Below are 12,784 nucleotides of genomic sequence, written 5' to 3' on the forward strand. Positions count from 1 at the left end.
CATGTAGCTCTTTTTTTCTCCCCTGATAGCTGGTACACAATCCCATTTTTCTTTCACTTTCTCTAAGGTAGTTTATCCTGATGTTAGGTTGATCTTGCTATAAGAGAGTCAGCACTCGATTGAAATGAACCAGATTCCATTGCTTTTGTCTTAGGTTTTATAGAAATCTTTTTGGTGTCTTAAACCTGGACCATCCACATGTGACTCACTCTTTCTTAGTAACCCACCTCTTAACATTGTCCTTATCAAATGAAACAGATGCAGTTTTGGTAGTGGCTGCCAGAAAGCTCTGGAGAGAGCAAAAATAGATCATGCCCGTTTGCAAAAGAAACTACTTGTGTAATTATAGGACCATGTTTCTATTTGTGAAATTTAATTCTAAAGAATATTCTCCAACTATATATTTAAATAGGATGTCTCATCTAATAGTACCTTTGTGTATTCTATATATGTTTCATTTCCATTTTTAAATACATCAGAATGAAAAGAAGTAGATCATGTTTTGAAGATGTCTACTTTTATGTAGTATTACTACTTAAATTTCACTGGTGTCTATGGTGTCTGCATAGTACTTTAGGGAAAAACTGTACTATTAAAGAGAAGGGCAAGAGTTGACTTCAGAAAAATTTCAAATCAGCCCAACAGTGCAGAATTCTTGCAGAAAGAGACAAAACAGTAAAATGCTACTTTCCTTTAAAAATATTCTCAAATCTTAATAATTATTCATGGGCATTTCTGCCTAATAAACAAATATTATAACAACTATTTGGAGATATTGTAGGAACATGTTTTTAAGCCTCATGTATTCTTCTTATAGTTCATAATTTTGGCAATTTGAATGCCAATAATTTCTTCTGCTCCTCATTCTTTGAGAGGCCAAAAGTTTCTTCAGCTTGATATTTTAAAGTGTTTAAAGCTAAACATAGAAGGAGTAAAACAGTTTACATAGCTCAATAACTACCTAGCATGACCTACTTTTAAAAGAATATACATTATTTATTATATTATTAAAGCAAAAAGATCAATAAAGATTGAAGCGAAAGAGAAATGATTTTATAGAGAAGGGAGACCTTTATTCAGGAGAGACTAGAAGGTAGAGGAAAGCTTACACGGCCTCAGTAAGCCTCAGCTAACCACAGTGAGTCATGGGCTTAACGTTAGCCCCGAATGCATAGAAGAGACAAGATGGTATCCAGATTCACAGTTGGTTTTTTTCTAACTGAATGATGCCAGTTGTTTTCAGTAGATTTAAGACCCACAGTCATTGTGAAATCATTGCAGTATTGCCTCCTCTTCCTCTTACTTCTTACTGCCAGAGAATGATAAGATTGATGACAGGCTGTACTGAAATAAACTGAGGTAAAAAGGAGTACCAGGGAGAGGAAAAAACTGACTCAAATTCTTAAGTACTTAAATATAGGACTGAGAGAGCCAGAGGGGGCTCGTCATTGGCCTCTTCCATTTCCTAGGTATTTTGCTTTGATTCCTGCCCAATTAATATATGAAAATAAAGTTCCATTTAATGTCTTGGTTAGATGAGTCTTGCCCTAATAAAGACTGCCACTGTGTTGATTACATAGAAATTAGATGCAGCATAATGGATATAGGGTTATATCCAAGAGTAGACTTGCATTCATAATTATGACAGATAATCATCTGTCATAAATCTTTCATGGTTGATTTATGGATAGTAAAGTTTGAGATCATATTTTTTATCTTTTTTTAAAGATTTTATTTATTTATCTTTAGAGGGGAAGGGAAGGAGAAAGGGAGAGAAATATCAATGTACGGTTGCCTCTCATTGTATGAGTCCCCTGCTGGGAACTGGCCTGCAACCCAGGCATGTGCCCTGACTGGGAATCGAACCTTGATCCTCTAGTTCGCAGGCCTGCACTCAATTCACGGAGCTACGCCAGCCAGGGCAGTTTGAGATCATTTTAATGAGGACCAGCATGATAGAAATTTAGCCTCACTCTTGTAATTAGTTTGCAGTTCAGGAATTCATAAGAAACTCACCTTACTCTAGGAAGTACTCCCTAATGATCCAACCAGCAATGTTAAATAATATCTACATTTAAAACTTTGACAAAAATAATTACTTTACATTTATACAGTAGCATATAATATATAAAATACCTTTATGTCTTGTCATTTTCTAAACTCTCTGTTACATAGTATTTCTTCATCACTTTTCTGTTAATTTTTATAAAGTTGTGTTTAGAAGATGAGTGTTATTGTTCTGTTAGAGAAAATAAATGTATAGAAAGTCATAATTAACTGGCCTCTGAGTAGTGTTCATTTGTTTCTGTCTCTGGATACTGTTCTGATTTCATGATCCTAACTACCTCTCTAAGACCTCCAAGGCAGGCAGTCATCATTTTATTATTCATGCTTTCGTAATCTTCAGAGTAATGTGTTGACTTGCATGTTTATTCAAATGCTGGAGAAGATTCTTTCCATTCTTCATTGTTTCCCCCCTAAGGAATCTTTTCCATTCAGGGGTTTATTTTCTCAACTCAATCTTCAGTTCCCTTAAAGAACTGGTTTCTTTGTTGTTTGAGATGGTGAGGAGGCACAATTACTGAGTGCCCTCTAGGAATTAGCATCTTAGTGTGAACATGGTGGCAGAGATTAATGACAGATGAGATATTATCAGCACAACAAAGCAAAACACAATACGACCAAACACTTTTCTTCATGCAAGATCTTCAAATTGTCATAAAAAAGAAAGTGAAATTCCTTTCTCATAAATCTAAAGTAAAAATTGAAAATATTTCTATTTTTAAATTTGTATTTATTGGAGAGAGAGAGGGAGAGGAAGAGCAATCATTGCCCTGCTATTCCCCCACATCCATACATTCATTGGTTATTTCTTGTATGTGCCCTGGCCAGAGATGGAACTCACAGTGTTGGTGTATAGGGACAACTGTCTAACCAACTGAGTTATCTGGCCAGGGAGAAAATATTTCTCAAATATGGACAGGGACTGTTATATTCCTGTTTCTGACATAGTATTGGCTACTTTTCCTGTTTGATTTTCCATTGAAATCTCTTTTTGAACTGTTTGCTGGGAGAGGTCTCAGTAACAGCTGCTGGGTGAACCAGTTTATAGTTCATTTTGTGTCTAGAGCATTAAAATGTGGCAGCTGGAAGTTACACTGTCAGGAGCCAGTGTAACTGGCTTTCCTTTTTCAGTTTTTTTTGTTGTTGTTGTTGTTGTTGTTGTTATACTTGGCTACAATTTTTGTCTTCATTTCTAGACTTCAGATTAGTTGAGTTTTAATAAAGAGTAGATTTTCAAGCTTTTCAGGCTTCTAATTGATATTATTGATGTTCTAATGAACCATTATTCTTTAAAAAAATAACTCATGTTACTCATATTTGTTACAAATGACCCTACTCATCAGATTCTAACAAAACTATCAAGTACTTCACAATCTGAAACTTTAGGGTGTTAGCTTTATTTGAAGTTAACCTATTTGTAAAATTGCTGTTTCCTTTTTCTTTTATTAAAAATTACACTTACTTTAGTGATTATTTCTATCTTGTATTTTCAGAGATAATAAAGCTCAGAGAGATTAAGAGTCTTCTCAAAGTTAAATAACTAGTTGATGGCAGGATCTAACCTAAGGCTCTATTCTTTCATAATATTTTCTATTTTCTGTATCTGATTTTAACAAGTATAAAGTTACAGGAAGTAATTGATATCTATCTATTATCATCTTCTCTTCATATCTTATTCTGCAGTTAAGTGTATGAAACCTGTGAAATGTCTTAACACAAACCAGTGAAGATAACATCTTTTGGAAATATTATTTCCAATAAGCTTAGTAACACTTAATAAACATATTAGCTGATACCAATAAAGAGATACTGTTACGGAACAAGGGTCCTGGGGAAGGGGGGGAGGGGGGAGGGGCAATACTTGGCCCACTGAAGGATGCCAAAAACTGCTTCAGAAAACAGGGGCACCTCCCAAGGACAGTATACTAATATCTATTAGGCTCTTCTGTCCGCCGCCAATTGGAAAAACATCTCTCAATGCCAGAGATTTGTGAAAAGGAAACAAAATGTTTATTTAATGCTACTCGGGCCTAATGCCTTCCTTAAAATATCAAAGTCTTTAAGGGTATACACCTACACACACACACAGCGCTCCCTTCTCCCACTGTCCCAACTCCGGGTACCGTAAGTCAGGAAAAGAGCACACGTCCGTTTTTCAGGTCGCTGGCACGTGAGCTGTGTTGCCTGCCTGTCCAGGCAAGATCTCCAATTAATCCAAAGTCATGTGGCACCTTTCACTGGCAAGAGTTCTTTGTACCAAGTTCCAGTCAAAGTCTCTCCCGCTTTCCAGGCCACTCGGCCAAAGGGAGCACGCCAAAGCTGCGTGGGCCTCTTCTACCAAAGCTGCACTCCACCAAAAGCACGTCTTTCTTCTTTACCTGGCCGCAGGGATCTCCATTCTGGCAAAGCTGCGTGGTCTTCCCTTTCACCTGGCCAAGAGGGGTGCACTCTGCTGAAACTGCATGGCTCTCCCTTCTAATGGCTACAGGGGACTACATCTTTCCAAAACAGTGTGGCTCTCCCCCTCACCTGGCCAAGAGGGGTTCCTCACTCTGCTAAAGCCACATACCTCTCTCACAGGCACTCTCTTAGAGAAGTAGCCCCAGTTCCAGCCTGGGTAGCAGCCACTCACTTCTCCCTGGCCCAAAACTTGGCCACAGCTATTTAACATATCTATGAAACCAGTTAAAGGTTATAGGTATGTTAAATGTCCATTCCAGAGGTTAGCTGCAAAACTGTTGCTATGCAAAACAGCTCTCAATGGCCCTGTTCCATTTGTCCCTTCCCCCAACTGACACTTGTTGGGGGGGGGGGTGAGGACATCTTAATATTTCCTCCAATATTCCTGTACACTTTGAGTTCTGGACACCATTCCAAATCTTTTCTGGGCTCCCCCTTGGGAGAGCTGTATTGATACATTACACTGTATCAATACCAGTGTAATGCTTATTTTAAAATATTACTCATTGACTCATATGCATGGATTTCTTCTACAGTGATCTCATTTTGGAAATTTGCTTATTTGTTAAATACACGTAAAGATACACGTAAATACACTTTCCTTATCTAGGAGATTATTATCTAAAAACTCCAAAGTTTCCTACTTCTATCTTTTTTTTTCAATGCAGTGTCATTATTTATGTCATGTATAATGCTGCAAATTTCCCTACATAGTGAATACAATAGTTTTTATTTGGATGTTACTCCTTCAGGTTTGGAAGTCAAGGAACAAGTTAATGAGCTGTATGTTTTTTCTTCACAAAATATGTTAGAGATTGCCAGTTATTAAAAGCTAAATTTAAAAAATATACCAATTTTATTTAACAGAACATATAGCTAGAAATTGACAATCTGGGTGAGAACCAATGACCTATATAGAAAAGTGTTATGTTGACAACAAATGCTCTCAGAAATAAGTCATGAGAGAGCACATTTTTTTGTTTTTAACATAAACTTTAAAGGTTATCTATGTCTTGTTAATAAAAATTCAAGATTCTATTATTTATAAATATAACCAACCCTTTAAAAATAAAAGTCATTCTTATTTCCTATTTCTATTATCATATTTCTGGGCAATGTGATATATTTTTTTTATTTAATCTTTATTGCAATTTTTTCCATTACCATTTAGTGCTCTTACACACCCCTCCTTCCAGCAATCACCACACTTTTGTCCATGTCCATAAATTGATGATGAGATTAAAAACTTGATCACCTGCTTTGTGAACTAATACTTTAATTGTTAAAAAGTTAAAACCCTACCTTTTTGGGGTTTCAGTCTATCCTTTTTCAAAAAATATGAAACATTTTGTTTATTCTGAAAGGGCAATGAAATTTTCATATGTGGGTTATTTTTATAAATGAAGAAGGCAGATGGGGAGGAAAGGAAGAAGGAGAAGAAGAAGAGGAAGGAGAGAAGAAGAAAGAGGAGAAATAGGAGGAAGAAGCAGCAGAGGAGAAGGAGAAGGAAGGAGAGGAGAGGAACAAAAGACATGAAGAATGAAAAGAAGGAGATGAAGAAAGCTTTGAATTATTCTGGCACTAAGAAGATTCAGGACATTATCTGTAATATCTACAGCAGGTTAAGCAAGTTTTCTCATTAATACCTAGCTTTATGTCCTGTGTGCACATGGGTGTGTTCATAAAGCAAGGACAGTTGAAATCTTAAAACCAGTGGAGTTCATCCTTTTTGTCTATTTCAGTTTCTTCCACTTCTGAGTTCCTGTGATATGCCCAGCACTGTGAGAGGCCCCAGGATTCAACAATGAAGAAGCCATGATTTCTAATGTCAAGGCTCTGAAGAACTCACAATCTGTGTTGGAAAAAAAGATGCTTATGTAGTCAACAGTGATAAATATTATAACATAAACAGCGTTAATTGTGAGAGCAGAAAACATTGCACTTAATGAAGACATTATAGAGTCTTGAAAAAAGGAGAAGGTATTTATCTCGGTGGTTCGGCTCATTCAACAAATAATGCTGAATCCCTACTTTGTCATGGATCCTGTGTTTGGCACTGGGCTTGCAATGGTGCTTAAAGACCAACATTGGTATTACCTCCCAAGGTTTGTGATCTCATAAATAACACTAAAATTGTACACTGTGGCAAATGCTACATATAAAAGGTTCAAGGTGTAATGAGAATATTTAGGGAAACTGATTGTTTTGGGGAACCCTGGAAGGAGCATGTGAGGGAAGAGTTTCTGAGGAAGTGACTTTGGAGCTGAGACCCAAAGATAAGCTGGAATTAATTTAGGCAATGGCAGAAAACGGGGAAGAGTGCACCAGGCACAAGGGGGAAGCCCAGACACAGGCTGTGGCAGGAGGGGGTGTGGTGTATTCGTGCACTTGAAACAATGCAGTGTGACCAGAGAACAGGATGCAGTGTGGAGAAATGTTAGAGGCCAGAGTTGAGCACAGAGAACACATCCCTCAGGGCCATGTAAGCCAAGTTAAAGATATTGAAGCTTTTATTAAGAAATTTCATCATAGAAAACACCTGGACAGACTGTTTTTAAAAATGCTTTTGTTGTAGTTTGGAGAGTAAATTTTAGGAAGCTCCACTCAGGAAGCTCTAGCATCACACCCTCGTGAGAGACCATAGTTTCTTGAACTTGGTAAACACAGAGAAATGAGAAATAGTCTAAATTTATAGGGGAAAATCAACAAAACTTAGTGATGTGTTGGCTATGGAGAAGGAAGGAGAGAACCATGGAATCAAAAATTGGGTAGATGAAAGTGCTGTTTAATAAGAACGAAAAGAGGAGAGCAGACTAGAGAGTTTTCTGGAACACACAAGTACAGACAGTGTGAATTTTATATACCAGCCTGGAGCTGGGAGGCCTGGGCTAGAGGTTTATATGTAAAATAAGATTGTAGTGTGAATGAAATTTCACAAGGAAAGAATAGAGTGCAAAGAAAAAGACTAAGGAATGTACTTGAAGGGTATGCAACATTTAAGGATTGTTTGAGAAAACTGAGTCAGCGAAGGAGAAGGAGCTGCCAGAAAAGTAGGGGACATTCCAGGAGAGTGTGACGCAGAAATAAGCGAGTGTTTCAACAAAGATGGAGTGATCGAATGGGTTTAGTATTGTTAAAAGTCAAGTGGGATGAAGACTATAGANGAACCATGGATTCAAAAATTGGGTAGATGAAAGTGCTGTTTAATAAGAACAAAAAGAGGAGAGCAGACTAGAGAGTTTTCTGGAACACACAAGTACAGACAGTGTGAATTTTATATACCAGCCTGGAGCTGGGAGGCCTGGGCTAGAGGTTTATATGTAAAAATAAGACTGTAGTGTGAATGAAATTTCACAAGGAAAGAATAGAGTGCAAAGAAAAAGACTAGGGAATGTACTTGAAGGGTATGCAACATTTAAGGATTGTTTGAGAAAACTGAGTCAGCGAAGGAGAAGGAGCTGCCAGAAAAATAGGGGACATTCCAGGAGAGTGTGACGCAGAAATAAGCGTTTCAACAAAGATGGAGTGATCGAATGGGTTTAGTATTGTTAAAAGTCAAGTGAGATGAAGACTATAGATGCCTATCGATTTAAATCACTTATATGGAAGTCACAGGAGACCTGATGGAGGGTTGTCACAGTAGAGTCTGAGGTTGCAAGCTAGAAGAAAGTGGGTTGAGTAGTGAATGGAGATTGAGGACTGGTAAAGTAAGTGCTAACTAAAATCTAAAAAAGATTTGTGTGGGAAAGTAATGAGTAAATAGAGAATAAAGAAGAGCTTTCATGAATTGCTGAGATGAATTTGGAACACATTTTGAAATTTAATTGACCAAAAATATCCAATAGTAGTTAAAATTATGTACTGTTTCATAATGTATGAAAGAGATTTACATGTTGCTTCTACACCTAACCCTCCAATTTCGGCTGGCTCCTGGCATTTTGTTACCTTGTCTCTATTGCCACACCATGAGGAATCTTTGCCATTGTTTTTGCCTCTGACTCTGTCTCTTCATTTCAGCTTGACTGGTCATTTGTACTTGGCTGCATTATTTGTCTGTATCTTGTACCTTTGTGTATTCCATTTCAGTTTTATCTACTTTTGGCTTCTGTTTTCGTACCTTGATTGACTGAACCCTTCAGTCACCCGTAGTGACCTCATGGTTTTCCTGGGTTTTCTGAGCTTTGGTACAGGAGCCAAGCCAGCTGCGATGTGTGAGTGCATAACCGACCTTCACTGATGCTTGACGTTGCACATATGTGTTTAATAACTTTAAATAAGCAGTTGTTCCCTTCCAAAAGCCAAATATATCTACACATTTTGAGCTTATCAAAAATCATCACCTTAATGCAGCCTCATTTCCCTTTTACAAATGAAACTTAGCCAACCATATCTTCCTTCAGGAGTCAGCGTGCAGGAATCAATTTTTTATTAAGGTAGAAGGTAGAGAGGGTTCTGAGACTTGACTCTATTCCTTCTCTGGTAACTCAATATCCTTATTGGTAACATGAAGAAAATTATTATTTCACGTGCTTTTAAGAAGACTGAGATAAAATTTAACTATAATGAGTAATCATCTGAAAGTTGAGTGGAATTATATATTTTTGGTTAAGTATGGTGATTTATATCACATCAGTATTATATTTTTTTCTCTCCAGAGCTTCTAAATGGACATTGCCATTTACCTGGTTACAATTTCTTTGCCAGCCGGTTCATCTTGCCATTTCATGCCAAGTTAGTGACGTAAATCAAATATAATTACTTACTTTTCCTAAAAGTCTTAGGTCATGTGACAAGCTTTCCTGGTAAGTAAATACTTTTATTCCTCCTCAAACTTGTGTAGTATTGTCCTAACTTTTACAATCATCCATGCTTACATAACAAGTTACTTAATGGAAACATCTCACATGCATTATAACATCTCATCCTCAAAATGACCATTTGAGATTAATATAATTTTATAAATAAGTAAATAAAGACACAGTTTGGTTATATAATTTGCCTGGAATCACACAATAAGTAGCATGAAAAAGTGAGAAATAAAACCAAAGATTCCTCGGTTCAAGTTCTCTGCTTTTGGAACTTTTTTTTTTTCATGCAGTTGGGTGAAGTAGAATCATAAACATACACCGGTCACCTCTGAATTAGTGGAGTAATCCTAATCTGGTGACTAGGAAGAGATGCTCAGTTCTGATACAAGCATTCAGAGACCAGCTTGCAAATTTTCTTTAGCTCCAGATGTTATTTAACCAAATAGATTAAATAATAGAAGGATTACTACTTCATTATCCTTTACTCAATTATGGGAGGTAAATTTATGTGATACAAAACTTTCACATCCATGTTCTCAGATGTTGTGGACACAAACCAGAGTATCATACTGCCAAATTTTTAAAGAAATGGCAGTGTCTAATTTTCAAGAAAGTTAATTTTCTTAGTTATAAATAAGTTATTTTGTATTATATGACTTTACAGATATAAATTGATATAAATTGTTTTTATCCAAGTTTTGTTTTTGCTTCAATATTTTCTAAACACTATTGTCTAAAATGTACCTGCTAACGAATGTTAATGGCCAAATCTAAATGAAAACAAATAACAAAGCAAAATTAATATTAGCAATTTTGGAACAGTTGGTTAGTTTTAAAGCTAATGGACTTTTTTTCTTTAATGGACAAGATTGCTTGAAATTGTGATGTTATATTGGATGTTAATACAGTTAAATTTCCATGGGGGAAAATTGCTCCTTGTTCTTACTAACATATTTTATTCTTTCATAATGCTCTTGTAAGGATATGATGGACCAAGTAACATTATTTCAGAAACTTTACTAGCTTGTCCTTGGACCATAGTTTTTATGCATTAAAGTAGAATAACCTTACAATGTGAGTAAATATCTCTGGGTAGTTAGTGGTTGTTACACAACCAGATTTGGATACCTTAGGGAAATTATTTAAATTGCTTCTATTATATATTGCTGTTGCATAATAAATAGCTCCCAAATTTAGTTGCACCAAAAAAAGACATTTTATTATTGTAGTGGGATTCAGGGATTTGGGGGCCAATCAAGGGATACAATATATGACCATGAGATGACAGCGGCCTAGCCATGCTTTATTGGGTTATGCTTTGACAGGTTTGCATGAGGGGAAATCTGTCACAGCAGGAGTCTGTCTAGAGACTGTTGGGAGGTTTACATGCTTATAGTATCCAGGTGATGTTCAGCAACACCACAGAAGGTCTTTGAGTCGGAAAGCTCTGAAAAAAAAAGTCACAGCTTGGAGTCTTTTAAGTATGGATTTATCTTATCTCTGCTGGTAGATGTTGGGTGAGGTTTTTCAGGGTATATCAAGCAGGCAGGCTCTATATTGTGGGGGCAACTTTCCTCGAAAGTCCCCCCATCCACCACGGATGAGAGTAATCATGAATGAAACATGATGTGATCTGCTTGAGGAGGAGAAGTAGCCATTTTCCCAGAGGAAAAAGGCTGTGAACAGTGGCTAGTTTCTCCGAGGAGAAAAAGGCCTCGAGCCCCCTCCTCCAGGGCCTTTTATTGGGTTGTAATACACAGGAACACAGGGAGGCAAGGATCAAACAGTAGATAACATTTCAAAGAAATCTGAGGGCTTAGTCTGAGTCAGTGTCTGTCAGGAACAGAGTTTCAGAGTTTCCTGCTCGAACCCTTAACATATGAATGAAAGCACTCTTAGCAGAGCAGATTTCACAGGTTTATCAGGAAGTCTTTGTGATGCCAGATTTTGCTCCAGGACACACTTTAGCAAGGCAAGGAGCTGTACCTCTCCCCATCAGGTATTCAGGCTTAAGGGGATTAGAGCCAGAAAGCGCTTCTTCCAGAGAACATGGGGACTCGGGCTATGTCAAAGCCAGGCGGGGTGAGAGTCCATTGCTTTTTGTTGCAGCCCCCTGAGTCCTTCCATGAAGGCCTCCCATGTGATCGAGTCTGGCTTAGGTTGGCTCCCGCTGTGAGGGGTCTTACCCGTCATTGATTTCCGACCAAGCTTTGGGGGCAGGGAGAGGAAACTGAGGCAAGGTTTGCTACCAGAGACAAGCTTTGTCTCCTGTGGCTGGCATTTCAGAGGTCATCCGTCCCTCACCCTTAGCCACAAGGGGTAGAGATACAGTTCCTAGAACCAGGCAGAGCGGTCTACAACACTATATGCCTAAAAATTTGCTTGTTTGAGCTATTTTTTAAAACAATTGGACGTCTGAAAGATTGAGTTTGACAGTGGAGGGATTTTGAGTTAACAGGTCTCAGTCTGCAGGAAGACTAACCCTTTTTTTTTTTTTTTTTTGGCTTAAGGACCAAAACACAGAGGCCATCTTTTTGGCTCATTTTTATGACAATTATGCTTACAATTCTGTGGGGTCAGGAATTATGTCAGAATATAGTGAGAATGACTCATGTCTGCTGCTTGTTGTTGGAGATGGTGAGATGAGTCATCTAGCGAGAGCCCAGATATCTGGAACCTCAGTTCTGTCAGCCTTGTTCCATTCTGGGGTGATTCCCTGCATGACATGTTCTGGGATGCAATGTTTAAGAAGCGAGCCTTTTTTACTCACATGTCTTGTCTGGCTCTGTCTCTCTGTCTTCCTCCCTGTGATTATTTTGAGTTCCTCACAGCGTGGTGGCTTCAGGCAATAGGGCTTCTTGCAAGGAGGCTGGCTTCCCCCAGAGCAGGGGTGTGTAACCCACGGTGGCTTGTGGGTCAAATGCAGGCCAGGAAGGCCATGAATGTGGCCCAACATAAAATCATAAATTTACCTAAAACATTACGAGTTTTTTTATTAGTATTTGTGTACTTACTGGGTGGCCCAAGACAACTTTTCTTCTTCCAGTGTGGCCCAGAGACACCAAAAGGTTGGACACCCCTGCTCCAGAGCAAGCCTTTCAAGAGATGTCAGTATAAGCCAAAGGGGCTTCTTATGGTCTAGCCTTGGAAAATACACAGAGACACTTACATTGCCCCCCAGAGGTCAAAAGCAAGTTGCAATGCCAGCCTGTACTCAAGAAAGCAAGGCTATATAAAGGACTGCATAGTGGAAGTCATGGTTCATTGGGGGGCTACTGGGAAACTACTGCCACAAAGATAAATTTCATGTTATAGTCATGTTTCCTTAAATTTAGTGACAGTAACTTAGTAGCTTAATAACTTGTGTTTTCCTTTTAAAAAGTAGTTGGCAGGTTAATATATAATTATCTAACTAATAATGGATATGAAAAAAAATTTAATTTTTACTAAGA

Source organism: Sturnira hondurensis, unplaced genomic scaffold (assembly GCF_014824575.4).
Source record: "Sturnira hondurensis isolate 20B ecotype Veracruz unplaced genomic scaffold, ASM1482457v3 Scaffold0024805, whole genome shotgun sequence".
NCBI classification, from domain to species: domain Eukaryota; kingdom Metazoa; phylum Chordata; class Mammalia; order Chiroptera; family Phyllostomidae; genus Sturnira; species Sturnira hondurensis.